The sequence below is a fragment of the Peromyscus californicus genome, unplaced genomic scaffold, assembly GCF_007827085.1.
Source record: "Peromyscus californicus insignis strain IS unplaced genomic scaffold, ASM782708v3 Scaffold_10__1_contigs__length_136768540, whole genome shotgun sequence".
In the NCBI taxonomy this organism is placed as follows: domain Eukaryota; kingdom Metazoa; phylum Chordata; class Mammalia; order Rodentia; family Cricetidae; genus Peromyscus; species Peromyscus californicus.
In genome coordinates this window covers 122,009,904-122,031,322 of record NW_026294391.1, presented here as the reverse complement: position 1 = coordinate 122,031,322, position 21,419 = coordinate 122,009,904, and the positions used below count along the sequence as shown (strand labels likewise).

General features: G+C 37.0%; 1 pseudogene; it reads right to left on the bottom strand.

Moving 5' to 3' along the window:
* Positions 1–14,338: 14,338 nt before the first annotated feature.
* Positions 14,339–21,419, bottom strand: part of LOC128117763 (BTB/POZ domain-containing adapter for CUL3-mediated RhoA degradation protein 2-like) — a 40,359-nt pseudogene continuing 33,278 nt past the window's right edge.

The window sequence follows — 21,419 nt, the reverse complement described above, 5'->3', positions numbered from 1 at the left end:
CATCCACCTTCAGTAAACCTTACACATCCTGTATACACTGATATCTCCCAAGGCCACTTCCAGTTTTTCACTGAGTCACTTCTCTATTTCTCCAAGCTTTTCAGCTATACTATTACTTTTTGTGTGATTTTCCAATGTTCTTCAACTAATTCTCTCCGTACAATAGTCTATTGATGTTTGTCACACAGGCAAAGATTAGGACATTTTCTCTAACAACAACAACAACAACAACAATAATAATAATAATAATAATAATAATAATTTTGTTTTAGAATTATCCAAATGTTTAACATCGTATTTTATCAGCATTCTCTTGCATCTTAAAGTTAACTCTGAGATACTCTTCTATTCCTCAAATATATTTTAAAAATTTCAGTTCTTCATCAATTCTTATGGAACATTTATTGGTATAGTATTATGTTTTTAGATTAGGTGAATGAAAAGCCAATATAGCTTCTCTTCTCTTTGATGTTTGCTATTACTTTTCTTTTTCTCAGTAGATCACTCCAGAGGTGGGTCATTTACAGTGATTAAACAGTAATCTTTTCATTTATTCTTTCCTGTTTTAAATTTGTCCTCTTATTAGTCCCTGTTTCTTTACTATTTCTCAGTTGGTTAATTTGGCTGTATTTTTCTAATTCCTTGAGATAAATACTTATACAATTGCTTTTTGTCATTTCTATCTCAAACATACACATTTGAAATTAGAAATTTCCTTTGATTACTTTTTAAATCAAATTTCATATTTTGATATATTTTCTTTGCATTGCAATTTAAGAAAAATATTAAATCAGTGAACACAGTTACTAATCTTTTTTTTAGTAAATTTTATCTGTAATGTTACATGGTAATTTAATAGTCATAGTTTTATTAATAGCTTAGGTCCCAATTTTATTTTTTTTGGAGAATGTGTATTTATATCTCCTCTATAAATTTGTAGGATTCTCTTTTGATTTTCAAAAGGAATGTAATTTTACCATTTTATTTTATTTTGGCTTTAGTAGCTTTTGCCTAATATTTATATCATTCCAGTACTTTAGGTTGTAATTTATTATAACATTATCAAAATGCCACATCCAATCATTTTCTTTCAACTTTTTTTTGCCACATATTTACATTTTAAAACAAAGACAGATTAATCCTCTTTTGGGAGCATAATTCTATGGCTTTTATAAATATAAACTCTCATGTATTTACGATGACAGGCATGTTACAGAATGATTCTCATCACTCCCTAAAATTTCTCTTATCTACTATTTGGTAAGTAACTCCCATATTCTAACAGGTGCACTAATGATCTGTTATCTATATATATGGTTTTACACTTTCCAGAATGTCGCATAAAATGAAAGGGTTTTTTTCCCTGTTTATTGCTAAGGAGTATTCAAGTTAAGGATGTACTACTGTATGCTAATGCATTTGGGTTGCTTTCATTGGTTGATGATTATGTGTAAAAAAATGTTTTCTTATACTTTTACTTGTAGCTTGTGAATGAATTTAACTCATTTCTTTTATATAATACCTAGGAATGAGACAGTTTTATAAGATAGCTGTGCATTTAACTTTATAAGCAATCAAAGCATTTCACAAAGCATTGGTACAATTGGGCATTCCCATCAGCAATACATAAGCATCCAAAATCTTAATATTCTTGTCATAATTTGGTTTCTTCAATTTTTATGTGAATGAAAATTTTAATTTAGAATGATTTTTAAATGATTTGTCCTGAAAACGTACATACGAATAATAGTGTACAGACCAAGCAGTTTATATTCGAGAATATATAGATATTTACATATACACATATACATATATGCATGTAAACACAATTAATCAAAAAAAGAGACTATGAAATTAAAATGGAAGGGTTTGGAGGGAGGAAAAGGAAGGGAGAAATTATGTAAATATGTTATGGTTTCAAATATAAAAGAAAAAATACATTATGATCAACTTTTTTTCAGAAAAAGAACATGTATTAAGAAAGATCATAATGAAGTCCACACCATTTTCTGTTAGTATCTCACATTATCATAGTACATTCATGAATACTAAGAAACTAAACTCTCTATTAACCTGTATTTACATGGATTTCATGTGAGCCCTCCCTCCTCATAACTGTTAACTGCCTAATATCGTTAGAAGCAGCATGGACTCATGACCTCTGCTCACTATAGGAACTGTTAACTGCCTATGAATTTTAGAGAGGAAGGAGACATCATCTAACTTGCTTTTTTCTGTTCCAACATTAAGTCCAAAGTAGCACTCTATAGTTTCTTTTAATTTAGGACAGTATCTGCCTTTCTTTTTTATTCTTTAGTTTCTTACAACTTTTATGTTCAAGAAATATCAGTTAGATAATCTGTAAGATATCGCCTGAGTAAGAGTGTCTCATTATTTGGAATATTGTTTTCCAGGTATGACATACATATTGCCCTCTTGAATTATTAGCAGTTATGCTGACCTGAAGGACAATTTCATAAGATTGTACCCATTAATTTTTTGTTGTAGAGAAGGAGAGGAATTTATGAAACTATACCCCTGCCCCAGGATAAACAGTTAACGGTTAGTTGGGGTAGGGCCTTATGATGCCCCATCTCTCCTTGAGATTTACAGGCAGTTAACAGTTTCTATGGGAATCAAGGGTCATGAGTCCATTCCCCTACCCAAAGACATATAGGCAGTTAACAGTTACAAAGGGGAGGGCTCACAAGGCCTCAACACTTCCCAAAGACTTCTAGACAGTTAAGAGTTTCTGTGAGGAGTATCCCAAAAGGTTATACCTCTCCCCAAACATATAGAGACCATAATCAGTTACTATGGTGGAACATTCATGAGGTAATGTCCTTCTTCAAGATTTTCTACCTGTTAGGACAACTTCTAGTTGTAAGTTCATGTGGCCACACTCATCCCCAAGGATATATAGGCAGTTAACAGTTCATAAAGATGTGTGTGTGTGTGTGTGTGTGTGTGTGTGTGTGTGTGTGTGTGTGTGTGTGTTTCAGTGGCAGAGTGCTGTGGATGTCTTTGTGTATGCTGTGAAAATGTGTTGCTATGATTGATTGATAAATAAAATGGTGATTGGCCAGTAGCCAGGCAGGAAGTATAGGCAGAACAAAGAGAGAGGAGAATTCTGGGAAGTGGAAGGCGAGGTAGGAGATGCTGCCAGCTGCTGCCATGACAAGCAACATGTAAAGATACTGGTAAGCCACAAGCCACGTGGCAAGGTATAGATTAATAGAAATGGGTTAATTTAAGATATAAGAACTAGATAGCAAGAAGCCTGCCATGGCCATACAGTTTATAAGTAATATAAGTCTCTGTGTGTTTGCTTGGATCTGAGCGACTGCCAGCAGATTGGGACATGGAAAAACTTCAGCTACAAATGGCACCCAATGGGTTGTCAAGAGTTTCCATCTAAAACCTGAGAAAGAAGATTCTAAAACAGAGCTAAAAACAGCTTCCTAGTTGTCTCTCTCAAGTTAGCGACAGCCTATGGGTCTGAGCTACTCTATGGCAGGTTCTTGGCATGTGGGATTGACCTACACTGTCTTACACAGAGGTGTCTCCAAGCTGTGCACTATGCTGTGTATTGGATATAGTTTTTGCTAATTAAAAAAAGGATTCTGGGCTACACACTGCTTGGATAGAAACATAGACACACTGTCTTCCAGAGTCAGCGAACACCATGGCTCCCAGTGCTGGTGGTAAATTATCTCCACCATGTTGAAAAGCGAAATTGGGCAGAGCTAGCAGCCAAGACTTCTGCTTCAGTACTAGCTGCTGCAGTTTAAAGCAATGGATTCACAATAAGACAGATTCAGGTGGAATAAACCTCTAAAGAGTTTACAATGTTTGTAAAAATGTACATAGGCTTGGAAGAGAGAAAAAAGAAATATAAACAGTTATATAAAGAAATAGTTTTAAAATAAAGTCTTTAAAGAGAAAGTAAAAGTAATATAAAAAATAAGCCACATATAAATGGATATCACGCAGAGAAACTGGATTATGTTGTCTTTGGGATTTTTAACTGCAGAGAGACATTTGATTGTAAAGTCAGATGAATTAAACCAATATGTATATTTTAAAAGTACCTTGACTTCAAAATTTGGATCTAAGGATATGTTGCTTTGGAAAGGAGGCTCTGCTTTTGTTTCCACAGAAAGCCAGAGGCTATGGATTTGTTCCAGATTAAGATACATCAAGTTTGACCAGCCAAGACCCCCTGAAAGTTCTATGATGACACCATGCCCCAGATGACCCAACATCCAGAATGGTTTCAAGGCAACTGGCTCAAGGCTGTATTCAGCCTCACAGACTACCCCATAAGCCTAAAATTTTCTTTATGTCCACATAAGATACAGCACCCTCATCCAGCAGGAAATAGTATGAGAAATAGAGGTTAGATGGCTCAGGAGTGTAACTGTACATTGAAGAATTACAGATTTACAAAAGCATAGGCATAACATTCAACCACACCTAAAGTGTGTGTGTCTGAGAATCCAAAATCACTTCAAACAGACCATAAGGAATAGATAGGCACACCTGTGAAATTCTTGGACCTTGAATACCCATGAAATTATTGGAAACTTTATGATTGAGTAAGCCATGAATTGCACACAAAAAGGTGAGTGAGAAAAAAAATGCTCTAATAGCAAGTAACTGCAAATTTTAAAGCAATAGTAAGTGTTTGAGTAAAGGGACTCAATGTATATATGTGTGGAAAAGATGTTCCCAGATACATAAGATTATTAAATGAAAATCTAGTGGATGGAAGCTCTGCAAACAAATATAGTATTGAAAGAATTTTCTGGGAAGGATAAGTAAATTGTTTCATTAAGGGTATGATTACTCCTCTCTACTCTTTTGCATGTCTTCAGATGATCCAGCATTCCTGGAAAAGTATACTTTTGGTCAATTTTATTTATAGGTACAGCCATATTAACACTTAATTTTTCATAGCTCAGAACATCATGTCTCCATCCAAGACTAGAGATAAACCTCACATTTTATTATTTTTACCAGAAGAGAATGATGTTTTCATATGATGCTTCAACAAAGTCCTAATTCTCAACATTTTGAGATGGTAATTCTATTTAGGCACCATCTTGACTTTTTCTTGTCCAGTGAGATATTTAGGTGTTGTCTTCAGCAATAGAACCTTACCATCAGTTTGTGGAGAGCAACCAATAGCGTTGGCAATAGCCTGAGTTGTTTGGGGGTTACCATTGGAGCCCCTTTAGCCAACAACTCAGTCAGTTATAACTGATTTCTGGCACTGGAATTTTCACTTGGTAGCAAGAGAGATCTAGTTGGGGCTTTCACTCCCCTGTTATTTGGTGATTCCACATAGATTTATTTCATATATATGTATATACATAAGTTTCTGTTGTCATAGGTTTACATATGGCCCCTTCAGTAGCCATCCCTGTATTCCTTTCTTTCCCTCCTCTGATCTGTTTAATCCTTCCTTTACAGTCTTCCCTGCTGCTGTCTCTTCATAGCTATATATTAAATTTCCTCTTCTCAGTAAATCCTTCCTTCGCTTACTCACTTCCATCTCTTACTCTATACCTATCTTTTGGCTTATATCATTTGTGGTACACCTATCAAAGGCTTAAGAGCTAATATCCACATATACATATAAGAGAATATATACCATATTTTCTTTTGGAGTCTGAGCCACCTCACACCAGACAATTTCTTCTAGCTCCATCTATTTACCAGCAAATTTCATAATTTATTTTTAACAACTAAATAATATTCCATTGTGTAAATGTATAACATTTTCATTATCCATTTATCAATTGATGGGCATCTAGGCTGTTTCCAATTTCTGGCTAATATGAATAAAGCAGCAATAAACATGGATAAACAGGTATTTCTGTAGTAGATTGTAGAGCTATTGGATAGATCCAGGAGTGGTATAGCTGGATCTTGATGTAGATCGATTCTCAGCTTTCTGAGGCACTGCCACATTGATTTCCACACTGACTATACATCTTTTCAGTGCCACCAACAACTGATTAGTTCCTATTACCCCACATCCTTGTCAGCATGAGCTGTCATTTGTTTTATTGATCTTGATCATTCTGACTGGTGTAAGATGAAATCTCAAAATAGTTTTGATTTGCATTTCCATGATAAATAAGAATGATGAACATTTCTGTTAGTGTTTCTTGGTCACTTGTGTTTCATCTTTTGAGAACTCTCTGTTTATATCCTACCCCATTTTTAAATTGAGTTGTTTTCTTGATGTCTTTTTTGTCATTTTGTTTTTTGTCTTAGTTCTTACATATTTTAGATATTATCCCTCTATCAGATGTGTAATTTCCAATCTGTAGCCTGCTTCTCTGTCTGAATGATGATTTCCTTTTCCATTCAGAAGTTTTTCAATTTCATTAGATCCCATTTATTAATTATTGACCTTAGAGTCTGTGCTATTGCTGTCTTGATTATAAAGCCTTTTCCTGTACCAGTGTGTTCAAACTATAAACTATTCCCCACATTCCCTTCTATCAGATTCAGTGTATCTGGCTTTATGTTGATGTCCTTGATCCATTTGGAGTTGAGTTTTGTGCAGGGTGATAAACATAGATCTATTTGTATTCTTCTACATGTAGCTATCCATTTAGAACAGCACCATGTGTTGAAAATGTTGTCTTTCTTCCAGTGTGTGTTTTTGGATTTCTTATCAAAGATCAGGTATCCATAAGTTTGTGGAGTTACGCATGGGTGTTCAATATAATTTCATTGATCAATGTGTCTATTTTTCAGCAATACCATGTTGTTTTTATTAATATAGTTCAGTAATACATTTTGAGATTGAGGATAGTTATACCTTGACTTCTTTTATTATTATTCAGTATTGTTTTAGCTTTCCTGTTCTTTGTTGCTGCTGTTATGTATTTTTGTTCTCTTTCTGTGGTGTGTGTGTGTATTTCCATATGAAGCAGAAAATTGTTCTTTAAAGTTCTTTGATGAATTTTGTTAGAATTTTGATGTAGATTACATTGAATCTGTAGATTTCTTTTGATGAGATAACCATTTTTATGCATTAATCCTACTAATTCATGAGCATGGAAGATCTTTGCATCTTCTGATATCTTCAATTTCTTTCTTTGCTGCCTCAGTTTTTATTATGCAAGTCTTTCACTTGCTTAGAGTTATGAGAAGATATTATTTTTGAGGCAATTGTGAAAAGTATTGTTTCACTGGTTTCTTTCTTAGTCTGTCATTTGTAAATAAAAAGGCTACTGATTTTTGTGTGTTAATTTTGTATCTAGCTACTTTGTTGAAAATGTTTATTAGCTGTAGGAGTTTCCTGGTGGATTTCTTTCTGGTCACTAATGGATGCTATCATCTACAGATAAAGATCCTTTGACTTCTTCCTTACCAATTTGTATCCCTGTGATCTTCCTCAGGTATCTTTTTGCTCTAGCATAACTTCAAGTTACTGTATTGAATAACAATGGAGAGAATAGATAGCTTTGTCTTGTTCCTAATTTTAGTGGAATTGCTTTGAGTTTCTCTACATTTAACTTGATGGCTGTTAGCTTACTGTAAAATGACTTTATTATATTAAGGTGTATCCCCTGTATCCCTAATCTCTCCTGGACTTTCATCAAGAAGGGGTGTTGGATTTTGTCAAAGTTTTTTTTCAGCATCTAATGAGATGATCATGTGGTTTTTGTCTTTCAGTTTGTTTATATGGTGGATTGCTTTTTCTATTTATATATGTTGAACTATTCCTTCCTATCTAAGATGAAGCTTACTTGATCATGGTAGATGATTTTTGTGATGTATTATTGGATTTGGTTTACAAATATTTTATTCATAAGGGAATTCATAAGGGAAACTGTTCTGCAGTACTCTTTCCTTGTTGGGTCTTTATGTGGTTCAAGAATCAGAGTAATTGTGACAACAACAAAAAAGAACTGAGCAATATTCCTTCTGTTTCTATGGAATTATTTGAATAGTACTGGTGTGAATTCTTCTTTGAAGATCTGATACATTTCTATGCTGAATCCATCTGGTCCTGAACTGTTTTTTGATTGGGATACGTATAATTACTGTTGATACTTGACTAGAGGTTATAGGTATGTTTAAATATCTTGTCTGGTCTTTATGAGAATTTTGGTAGGTCATATATATCAAGAATTTCATCCATTTCTTTTAGGTTTTTCAATTTATTGGGGTACAGAATTTTAAAGTATGTCTTTATGATTCTCTGGATTACCTCAATATCTGTCATGTTCCCTGTTTTGTTTATAATTTCATTAATTTGGATTTTCTTTGTTTGCCTTTTAGTTAATTTGGCTAAGGGTTTATTTATCATTGATTTTCTCAAAGAACTAACTCTTTGTTTCGTTTATTCTTTGCATTGTTTTTTGTTTGTTATTATTTTATTGATTTCAGAAAGAGTTTGATTTTTTTTTAATTTTATAATTTATTTTAATTTTACAAATCAGCCACGGATTCCCCTGTCCTCCCTCCATCCGGCCCACCCTGCCCTACCCCCAGCCCACTCCCCATTCCCATCTCCTCCAGGGCAAGGATCCCTCTGGGGATTCAGCTCAACCTGGTAGATTTTTGTCATCTATTCTGTGTGTGGGTTTTTTTTTTTTTTTTGGCTTTTTGTTTTTGAGTTTTCATGTTTGCCATTAAGGTGCTAATGCTTAATCTCTCTATTGTATTTTTTAAATGTGGGCACTTAGTGTGTTGTGCCCAATTTGCAAAACCCCTGGAGACCACTAAAGAGCTGGTTTCTGATGCAAGCACGAAGTGTCCTTTTGTTATGGTTCAACCTGGGCCACCACACAGGAGATGGAAGGAAATGGGACAATGGCTATGAGCCCAGGTGTAGAGAGTTTTTAAAGGGAAAAAACACAAACTGGGAATTAGCAACTTGGAACTGGGTAGAAGAGATGTGGGGCAAGGTGATTTTTTTTTTTTTTTTGAAACTATTCATCTAGACTTTGGGCGCAAAACCACATTTGAAACCATTGGGTTAGACTTTTGGTGGGAAACCACAACCCTCTGAACAGGATTATCTGGACTGCTCAGCAGGATTATCTAGATAACTTCAAGGGCATAAACTGCAGACAAAATGTCTTCAGGAACATACTGCCCTGTATCTGTTATAGTTGTCATGGCACATTCCTGAGGTCCTTTCTGGAACTGAGCACAGCAAGTGGTATAAGATGCTGGCTCTACCCTTAGATGGGGTTTCTATTGCCTTCACAAGTGCTGTGAACTTGTCTCTTAGAACCAACTTCATATTTTCCAATAGGTTTGGATATGTTGCATTTTCATTTCATTCAATTCTAAAGAATTTTTAATTTTCTTCTTAATTTCTTTCTGGCTTGACCCATTTTTCATTCAGTAGAGAGTTGTTCAGTTTCCATGAATTTGTATAATTTCTGTTGTTTCTGTTGTTGCTGGTATCCACCTTCAACCCATGGTGGTCATATAGCATGCAAGGTGTTATTTCAATTTTTTTTGTGTCTGTTGAGACTTCCTCTCTGTACATATGTGGTCAATTTTGGAGAAAGTTACATGAGCTGCTGAGAAGAATGTATGCCTTTTTTCTGTTTGGGTGAAAGGTTTTGTAAATGTCTGCTAGGTCCATTTAGTTTATTTCATCACTTAGCTCCAACATTTCTCTGTTGAAATTTTGTCTGGATGACCTGCCTATGGGTGAGAGTAGGGTATTGAAGTGACCCACTATCACTATGTGAGGGTCAGTATGTAATTTTTACTATAGTAGTGGTTCTTTTGTGAATATGGGTGTCCTTCTGTTTGCTACACAAATGTTTCGAATTGCAATCTCATTTTAGTGGAATTTTCCTTTGATGAGTATATAGTGTCCTTGTCTATATCTTATGATTTGTTTTGATTTGAAGTGTATTTTGTTGGGTATTGAAATTACTACACCTGCTTGCTTCTTGGGTCCATTTACTTGGAATATCTTTTCCTATCCTTTGAGCCTTGAGGTGAAGTCTATCCTTGATGGTAAAGTATGTTTCTTGGATAAAGCTGAAACATTGCTCCTGATTTCTAATCCAACCTGTTAGTCTGTGTCATTTGGGGGGAGAATTTAGACCATTAATATTGAGAGTTATCAGTGAACAGTGTTTATTGATTCATATTATTTTGTTGTTATGTATGAGTCCTCCACATTTTGATTTGCTGGTCTGAGATTATTTATCCTTGTGTTTTCTTGGGTTTGGTTGACCTCTTCAGGTTGATGTTTTCCTTCTAACACTTTCTGTAGATCTGGGCTTGTAGATAGTGTTCAAAATTGGTTTTAGAGTGGAATATTTCTTTTTTCTATCTATTGTGATTGATACTTTTGCCTGGTATAGTAGTCTAAGCTGGCATCTACGATCTCTTAAAATTTATGAAACATCAATCTAGAGCCTTCTAGCTTTTAGAGTTTCTATTGAGAGATAAGGTGTTATTCTATTTGGTCTTTATTCACTGCTGCTTTTAATATTCTTTCTTTGTTTCTGTACATTCAGTGTTTTGACAGTTACGTGTCATGGGGAATTTCTTCACAGTTCTTGTCTATTTGGTGTTCTCTATGTTTCTTGTACCTTGATAAGCATCTCTGCTGTGGGATGTTCTGTATGGCAAATGTGTTGCTGATTGGTCAATAAATAAAACACTGATTGGCCATTGGCTAGGCAGGAAGTGTAGGCAGGACAAGGAGGAGAATAAAGCTGGGAAGTGGAAGGCTGAGTGAGAGAGACACTGCCAGCCGCCATGATGACAAACAGCATGTGAAGATGCCGGTAAGCCACGAGCCATGTGGCAAGGTATAGATTAATGGAAATGGATTAATTTAAGCTGTAAGAACAGTTAGCAAGAAGCCTGCCACGGCCATACAGTTTGTAACCAATATAAGTCTCTGTGTTTACTTGGTTGGGTCTGAGGGGCTGTGGGACTGGCAGGTGATAGAGATTTGTCCTGACTGTGGGCCAGGCAGGAAAACTCTAGCTACACATCTCCTTTAGGTTAGAGAAATTTTCTTCTATTATTTTGTTAGAAATATTTTTGTGCCTTTGACTTGGGTTTCTTCTCCTTCTTCTATTCATATTATTTGTTAATTTGGTGTTTTCATACTGTCCCAGACTCCCTAAAAATATTTGCCTAGATTTTGTTTTTACATATAACATTTCCTTTAACTGGGGAACATATTTCATCTACCTTATTTTGAAAACCCAAGAGTCTCTTTCCCATGTGCTGTATTCTGTTGGTAAGGAATACCTCTGAGTTTTTGTTCAACTTCCTAAATTTTTAATTCCCAGTTTTATCTCAGTTTGAGTTTCATTAGTGATTCCATTTCTTTTTCATTTCTTGAACTGTTTTCATTTCATTCCACTGTTTGTGTTTTCACACACATCATTAAAGGATTTCTTCATATCCTCTTTGAGATTCTTGAACATACTCATAATAGCTATTTTGAAGTTCCTGTCCTGTTCTTCAGCTATATTGCATTTCTTGGAGACTACTATAGTAGGCTTGGTGAGTTCTGTTGGGGATGTATTTTCTTAATTATTGATGATTGTGTGTTTTCACTGCTTTCTAGGAATCTGGAGGTGGGTCAATTGTGAGTCTAGATGTTGATATCTGGTCTTGTCTTTCTTGGGTTTTCACTGCTTTCTAGGCATCTGGAGGTGGGTCAATTGTGAGTCTGATCTTGTCTTTCTTGGGTAGGTGTTTAATTCCTTGGTTTCTGTTGCCCTCATTTGACCTTAGGAATGTGTGGAGGCTGTAAGTTGCATTTTAGGGAGTACTTCTGCAGGCCTGTGGGTGACAGAGAGGAACAAAGGTATCAGGAAAAAAGGCTGAGAGAGGCTTTAGTAAAGAGCTGAGGGTATCTGTTCACACCTAGAGGTGTGTCAACACAGACTTGGAGGTGTGGTGGGAAGAGGATATCCTGTATATAGGTTGCAGTAAGGCAAATAATTATCTGGAAAGACATGTATGAAAGGGCTGAGGGAACCTAGCCTTGAGAACCAAGAGTTGAAGTTTGTAGTGAATATGTTGAGTTTGGATGAGGGGCACATGTAAGCAAGTTGATACAGGGGTGAGGGTGAGGATGGTAAGATCATAGGGAGGACAGGCAGGATAGTGGGACGCACCTATTTGTGTCCCTGCCAGGTGTGGCCACTTAGAGTCTAGGTTGAAAGTGTATCTAGTTATTTGGGGCTTACATGAAAGAAAGGCGGTGGACTAGAAGATGGGGTCATGAAACGGTCCACAGGAAGGAGAAATTAGAAGTCTGCTTCACATTTTGGTGGAGTTCTCAGGGAATGGAAGCAGATCAGGAAGACAGTCCCCAACAAGTGATCTGCTGGGGATGGGATCAGGGGAATTGCCCTTTGTGTTCTCAAGTAGAGAAGGCCTCCAGGTACTGGGGCTGATACAAAGGATGAGGAGCAGAAGTCTGAAGCATTGCTTGAGTTCTGAGGTAATGAAGGCAGAAAAGGACAGACAAAGCTAGGGATGGACTAGGAAAAGTACAGTGTAAGACAGGAAGGACAGTGAAGATGTTCTACCCTTTTTTTTTCAGGCCAGTGAAGCCATCAGGTTCCCAGGAGGAAAGTCCTGGGTGGTGTTTTTCTGCATAACACAATTTTATTTGAAATGAGTGTTTAACTCTATTAATTGGGATGAGCAACATAGGATTGCAGTTATGAAATAAAGGAAACATCTTTCGTGCCAGGACCTGTACCATCTTCAGGATGATCATAGTAATGTACCAATCTCAACAAATCCCACTGCTGCTATTTGTTGTTAATAACAAGTTTCCAGTTTGACCTTCATCCACTTTTTGTTTCTCCCTGTTGTGCTACCTGAGGTTGAAAAATGCATCCTGACAAGGGTACTTTATGAATGGAACTGGGAAATCTCACAAACCCCTAAGCCACAAAGTCCAAGTATAAAAACTAACTAAGATCATAGCAACAGATTAAATGCTAGTGTTTTTCTTAAGACCAAGGAGATCTTTTCAGTTAAGATAAGTGCACATCTCCAGACTACTATGCTTTCTTGGGACTAAAAAAAATAGATAATATTGAAATAGCTGAAGATCTGAATATCAAAGTATGAAATAGGTGATAAAGAGGATGTAGAGGTCAAAGAACAAACTGGAAATGCCTATACTGGGAGCTGGGAATCTGAATATTAAAGGGCCTCTTGATGGCAGCTGAGAAAGTAGGCCAGTGACTGCAGGCTGCAACATTCCAGGATCTGTGCAAAAGCCTCAAATACAAAGCCTGATTTTGGCCATATAAAGGATTTTAATCTTAGTTTCCATGTAATCTGGAAGAACTCGTAGGTGATTACCAAATTACCTGACATGAGGATCTCAGAGCTCTTTATACATTCAAGATGTGACTAATAAAAAAAGTCGCATTACTAAGTCACAAGTCACATTTTCCATTTCCCTTGCTCTATAATGTCTAGTGCTTGTGAGCGCCCAACTCTAGACCTGGCATCTGACCATAAGCTCTGAGAGGTGAGCTGTGAGCAGCCATTTGGCAATTATAAAGGCTGTCAAGACAGATGAACCTGACAACCTGTGTTCCTTCCTGAGCGACTATCAGTGGCCAAGCTGCTTTGTCAGTCTGTGGAACAGCTCTTTTCACGACAGCATTCCCCTGGAAAGACTTCACATAAGATACCCAAGCCAAATAAAGAAAGGAATAAAAAGCAAATTCCTGCATAAGAACTCATACATTCTGTAGTATTTGGTACCTCCATGGTCAAATGACCCTTAAAAAGGCTTAAGCTACCCCCAGTTACTCTGTATTTAGAGGCTCATCACTGGACACAACTACAACCCCATAAAAATAAAATAAAGCATGTCAGGGGTAGATAGAGGTATAACTGAGCCTGTGTCACCCCTGCAGGCACTTCTGAAAGCATAAGACTCTGAATTTGCTGTCCTTAGTTGATGGCACCACAGCATTTCTGCTGAAATTTGTTTTTCCGGACATCGTGGCAGGTTTTACACTTTTAACTATGTGAGGACAGCATGTCTTATAGCTGAGAACACTCATGGAGGAAAATAAAAAATAAAACTACTGGTAGACCTTAAGGGTTGGTGATGTGACCATACAATGTATTAGTCAGATGTCTTTTCCCATGGAATGCTGTTAAAACCAGAGGTTCCATTTTAGTCATCTTTCTTCTCCTGATGTTATTGGACTTAGCTGACCAGGATGGCAAATTTGAAGATGATCAGTCAGGTTGGTCTCAAACTTGTGGCCTTTCTACCACAGACTTTGAGTGCCAGCATTACATTGTGTTAGAACAGGGGCACTCACATTTAGACCACATCCCAGACTGAAAGAATCAGGTCATGCCTCCCTAGAGCTCTTTCTGGGACAGAGTTAGGAATCTGTTTGTGCTGTGGCATAACATCAGCCCTTATGGAGTATGCAGCACATGCAGTCCCAGCATTCACCGGTCTCTTCACTATCAGAAGCCTGGTATGGCTCTGACTCTTGGTCTCCAAAATGGAGTTTTCATGGACCTGAGGGGTCATATAGAATAGGACACTGAGAATTCCATAGTGACCTGATTCTTCTCTGTGACATAAACAAGGGCAGTGCACCCCACCTCTACTAGGTAATGACACTGGCTGTAGAAGGAACAGCCAGTATCACAAATGATATCCTTGATAAACAGTACCCTCCTCTGAATCACAGAGAGAGCTTGTCAAATAACTCAAATTTTTTTTTCAGCAAGTCCTCAGAGCTGCTAGTTAAGCACTACTTGTTTTTATTTCTATTGTACAGAAGCTTCACCATAGGCTTGGCCATGGATTCAATGAGCCTGTTCTCCTTCCTCAGGAATATGATAGTGGGGATGTTGCCCCTAGGCTGATAGGAGCTTTTCTTGTCCTGTGTGTCAATCTGACACATATTTGCCAGCCCTTGAATGAGATACTTTGCTTTAGCCATCAATTCCTGGATTTTTGATGTTTTGAGGGGAGGTGATAATGTCATGTCAGGAGTAATTAAAAATTGTGTCATAGTACTTTCTACATAGATCTATGATAATCCAACATTCTTTGTCAGTCAGCACCTCCATGTACCTAGCGAACAAAGGCTTAAACATAGTAGTATAATTTAAGTATAATAGTATAGAGAGCTGCCCACATTCAGTTTCTTGTGCTTGTTGCCCAGCCCACCTCCCTTGCAGTGGTGTATCTTGCACTTAGCCCCTGAGGCTGAACACAGACAGGTGTTCCCCAACACCTCCTACTACAAGTAGATAACTGAAAAGCAGTAGGTAGATTTGAAAGACTCAGACTTGCTGAAAGTGGACAAAAACGAGTGACTTGTAGAGGTTAAGGCATCATACTCTCTGTATGTTTGTTGGGAAAATCTCTTCTCAGCCTAGTAGCAAGTGGACTCTGTGCCACTTCTTGCCTGTGGCCATCTGCTTGCCTGTAGTCTTGGCTGTGAATTCACATCCTGTGTGCCCAGACTCCTCTCAGTATAACAGCTTAGGCATGCCAGCTGGTAAACATACTTCTTTATAATTTTTAGTATTGTTTCCTTGCTTTATATTTTTGATATCTTCATTATGACATGCTGTAGGGAAATTTTTCTTTGGTCATGTCTATTTGGGGTTCCAATCTGTGTTTGGATGCTATTTATCTAAGTTGGGGCAATTCCTGGCTACAATTTCATTTAATTGATTGTCTAGACCTTTGATTTTAACTTAACTTTTTCTTCTATGCCATGGACTCTTAGTGTTAGTGCTCTGTTTGTATTCCAGACTTCTTGGAAGTATGCTCATTGTTAATGATTGTTTTCTTTAGATGTGTCTAAATGTATTATTTTCTCAACCTTTCCATCCATCACTGAGATTTGTTCTGCCTGGTCATATTTCTGATGTATCATTTATTGGTTGACAGATTCATTTACAGAATTTCTGTTTGTTTGATTTTTCTGCGTGTCAATTTTTTCCTGATTTTTTTTCCTTCAAAATTTTAAGTTTTTCTTCCAAATTAAGGTTTCTATTTTTATCTTGAATTTATTTCATAATATTTCAGGCTTGAAAGAAATTCCTTATCTGTCTACTTGAGTCTTTTTGTTGGCCTTTGCAATCTTTTTCTGGCATTTATGCTCTCTCATCATCTTTATTTTGATAGAAACAACTCTTTATCAAGGTAAGATATCAGTAAGCCAAAGATAATCAATTCAAGTTTATTGAGATTATTTTCAGGAGTGTAGATGACTCCAAGCCAACTATATCACTGAAAAGCCCAACTCAAAATGGATAATGACTCAGGAAAAGTATATCTCTGCAACTCTGTAGATGTAACCAACCGTCTTATTAAATAAGAAACACAGAGCCGATTCAGAGAAGAAAGCCAAGAGGTCAGAGCTAAGAGCCTCACCCTTCCTGCTTCAGCGATCCTCTTCAGTCAAGAGAGCTCTCCAAAAGGGACCTACTTCCTGTGTGTATGTCTTTATATAGTCTAGCTGTTCTGCCTTCTCATTGGTTGTAAACCCAAACACGTGACTGCCTCGTCACTGCCTGTATGTACAGCTCTCCAGGTCCTCTATTGTATTGAGATTAAAGGCGTGTGCCACCACTGCCACGCACTTGCTATGGCTCTAATAGCTCTGACCCCCAGGCAACTTTATTTATTAACATACAATTAAAATCACATTTCAGTACAAGTAAAATACCACCACACAACTCCATGTCCAACTTGTAAGCAGCCCCAACAGAGAACTGTGTTTACTCTTTATATGACCTTGGCAAAGGGCCTTGTGAAGCTTAAAATTTTCTGAACTTACTGGGTCTAGCAACTTTCATGATCTTAGTAAGTCTTAAGACATTGTCACCCCCTTCATGGAGAGAGTACTTTAATTCAGAGGAAATAGCTGCATAATAATTTTAATATCCAAGTTAAGTAGTAGAGACGTGGCACTACTAAAATCAACAAGCCTGGTCTATTTTTCTTTATAAGGATTCTACTAGCACTAGTTCCTCTGTCATATTCACAAGTTGCCATGGCTATTCTGGATTGTCAGCTTAACTACATCTGAAATTAACTAAAACCCAAGTGGCTGCGTATACCTAGGAAGGATTTTTTTTGTCAATTAAATCATTTGAAGTGGGAAGGCCCACTTTTAATATGGAACTTTCAAGGTGGGAAGATCCACCTTTAATCTGAACCACACCTTCTGCTGGCAGCCTATATAAAGAACATGGAAGAAGGAATATGGTTCTCTCATTGATTACTTGCCTTCTCTCTTGCTGGCAAATCCATTCTTTCACAGGCATTAGAGACTACTTCCTTGGGATTTTTATGTATACTGAAGACCAGCTGAGACACCCAGCTTCGTGGACTGAACAATTGCTGGATCCTTGGACCATATCTTTGTTGACAGCCATTGTTGTACTAGCTGGACTCCAGCCTGTAAGGCACTCTAATAAATCCCCTTTATATATAAAGAGAGATTCATTCTATACGTCCTGGTCTCTAGAGAACACTGACTGACACACAAGTCCTCTTTAGGACACTGCTGCAGCTCTTCTATCTTCTATTCTCCTATCAGGATTCTGGAGCTGCAGTTATATGGCCTCTTGGGACAGCAATTATTGAACAATTAAAAACTTAATGGTATATGAAATGTCCTTATTCAAAAATAAACAGTTAAAAATATAGCAGGCTAGGATGAGGCACATTGTTGGCAAACAATGTTCAACTCTTTTTAAATGAATGAGAAAATATTTGCCATATAATTTTCCGTGTAATAATTCAAATGAAGATCATGCTGTTGTTTCAAGATGAATCAGATTTTAATGTGGCAAATTTTAATTTAAATACCCCAAGATATAACTTTGCATTTTACATAAACATTTATCACATTGTAAATACTATTAAAACAATCTCCTTTTACCATTGTTTTCTGTGTTATACAAATACCAAGCCCTAGATAGATGAAAAACATTTGACTTTGCCAATGTCATAGCTAAGCAAGAACTAAAGTCTTGAAATGCTACAGGCAATGACATTCTATTAACCAATGTCTTTTACTATAGGGCGGGGAACACTCAGGGATATAACACACACACACACACACACACACACACACACACACACACACACACACACACACAAGTTTAATTTGTGTTAGCTAGGTTGTCTGAGCTAACTCTTGGAGGATCATATCTTTGTAACTTCCATCTCCCTCTGCCCTGCCATTACTGAACAGGTGTCTTGTGTTTTCCCCATTTTAACCTCTAAATTCTGTTTATTTATAACCTGGTTTCCATTTTTAGGAAGTATGTGATAATGTGCCTTATATTTGCTATAATTGTCCCAAATTTGACTTGTTTTGATAATCCTATATATCATTAGGAAATACATTTGCTCCCTCATTTCTTTCCCTATGGGTAGGCCCCAAATGTTTCACCAGTGAGGATACTCACCCTTATACAGTTACTCTATAATGTATTTATTACACAGTTTTGCCTACACAGTGCTTCTCAGTCTACCTAAAGCAATATCTGGTGAAATGCAGTACCTTCTTATCTTCTATGCCTTCCAAATTACTAAAGTTAATCATGAAAATTGACTATGCTAATAAAAGATACTCAGAAATGCATATTTTGGCAAGAGATTTTGAGAATTTTGTAATGTGTCTCATGTAGCAAGTATGCCCCTTTTCTTGCTTCCCTGAAAGAACTGAGTCTACTTCTAATGGATTACTAGTCTTGAAGGGTAGTCAGGACAAAAATAGTGAGGAATGTTGTGTTAGGTTGGAAAGGGTTGAAACTCACTGGATAGATAACTGATTGCAGTATAATTGCTGGAGCTGCTGTAGAAAATCCCCTACTTTCAATTTATCAAGGATAAAGCTAATTTCCCAAGCCTAGTTAAGTATATTCCTTTTCTAATCCTGAAAATTATGCAAGCTATTCATTCTTCATCTGTGCCCCGTTTTAAGCCTGTAGTTGTGAGGTGGTAACTATGCTGTACTGAATTTTAACCTAGTTCATGGTCTCTATGCACAGAAATTGGGATCTCAGTCCAACCCACCTGGAAATAGCCTTGGGCAGATAGCCATGATACTTTGTATTTGAAACAGGTGTTTGGTGCTGGCCTGTTCTCAAAAGGAGGATTCGAATGCCAGAGGAGGGGCTCACAGATAATTAATCTCCCCATTCTGTTTTCCTACAAAAATCCCATCCAGTCACCACAGGCCTAGGAAACAGAACAAACTACCAGCAGAAACAGAATGATACTGTCAGTGTGCACAAGGCCACTATCAGGGCTATCCTACCCTGTGGTGATATTGTGTCCCCCAATATATTGTGCACCCTAATAAATTATCTGGCGTCAGAGAACAGAACAGCCACTAGATATAGAGGCCAGAAAATGGTGGCACACATACACACCTGTAATCCTACCATTCCAGAGGCAGAGATCCATTCAGATTTCTGTGAGTTCAAAGCCACACTGGAAACAGCCAGGAATGGTGATACACGCCTTTAATCCCAAGAAGTGATGGCAGGAAGCAGAAAGGTATATAAGACATGAGGACCAAGACCTAGAGTCCTTTTAAAGCTTTTAGTTTTTAGTAGCAGTTCAGCTGAGATCCATTCGGATGAGGACACAGAGGCTTCCAGTGTGAGGAAACAAGAACAGCTGAGGAATTGGCGAGGTGAGGTTAGCTGTAGCTTGTTCTGTTTCTCTGATCTTTCAGCATTCACCCAAATTTCTGGCTCCCAGGTTTGTCTTTACTTAATAATAGAAATTTGTCTACACTACCCACTGTCCCTGGGCCACATGTCCCACAGGATAGCTATGAAGTTTTGTGGCCTAACACAAAATTGTAAACTTATTTAAAGCATCTTTTTAAAACCTTTTTCTAACTCTATTGTGCAGTTTTCAAACATTACTTTTGTAGATAACAATACCATATCACAGTGCTAAAAGGTTGAACACAACTGTCAGTAAGCAAAGGGGTATTATCACAGTTCTGAAGAAACAAGATGAGATAAGGCAGAAAATGAAACCTCATCATGTGTGGAAATGGAGATCACAGCAATGGAATGCCAATTAAAAAATCAACCATCTATGTTTTGGAGGCCTTCACAAAGAATGCTCAGTTCTATATATGCTTTGTTGGAACTGGGTTTCAGAATGATGAAGGTGAGGCAAAGCACAGAACAATATTGTATGAATCTTTATGGCTGAGAGTTTGAGGTAAGAATGATGCCCCATGCTATGGAATTCAAGCTTAGATTCTGAATACCATATGCAAAAATGTTACTGGAAGTCCTTCCATTCCCCAAGGTGGTAAAGATGTTTATTTCATTTTATATGGCTTTGTGTATTGTGTGTGTGTGTGTGTGTGTGTGTGTGTGTGTGTGTGTGTGTGTGTGTGTGTGTGTGTGTTATACAACAGAGAGACAGAGAAATAGGAAAAGAGAGTACTTTCATCCTTATTTTCCTAAAACTATATGAAAGTTTTACAAGGCTAGGGATTATCTTGATTATATACTGAATACTTAGTTGTTCTAGTGAAGAAATGGAGAAACTGAAAGTGAGATCTAAAATAAAGAATCTCTACTCAGACTTGAGAAAAACATTGAAATGTATACAAACCCTTATCCAAAAATGCTATTAAGACTACCTCCATTTAAATTGATATTCTGGATCCAAATGAACCAGAGAAAATATTTTGACCTGCAGAAAATGTAAGGAAACTTGAAAGAGTTGGATGGTTACATGCACAAAGGACATGTTAACTGGACAAAACACATTATAAAACCCTATTGTTGAAATTGAAGGTATATTGCAGTATATGAATGATGAAAGGTTGCAGACAGGGGAATTAAGATTGATTGTCATATGTTTGTTCATATGTAGTTTCCCTTTTTCAGATTCCAAATTATCCATTAAAATGTGTGTGTGTGTGTGTGTGTGTGTGTGTGTGTGTGTGTGTGTGTGTGCATTTTAAATGTTCTGAAGCTATAGAAATATCAGGTGAGTGAGTAATGAGGGCAGTGGCATAAGACTCAAAATGATGTAAGGAAATGAGATGGACTGGTAGATTTCTAGTTTCTAGGCCATCATAAAACAGATTCCAGGAATCCAGACCCCAGAGATATTTTCCTTTATCTTCTATTCCTCCTTGCTCCGTGGAGACAGATTAGCAATTTTTATGTTGTGACATAATCCCTGATGCCATAATTCAAGAGGAGTTAGAAAATATTTAGTGGGAGGCTAGGTTCTATGAACACTGTGAAATTGTCTCCAAATCTAGTTTGTCATAAAATAACCCTTCTATATCATCTGAGAAAAAAAATGGTTGCCTTGCCTTTGCAATAATTGGTTGTTTGATAATAAACAGTCTTGTTTGTCTGGTATA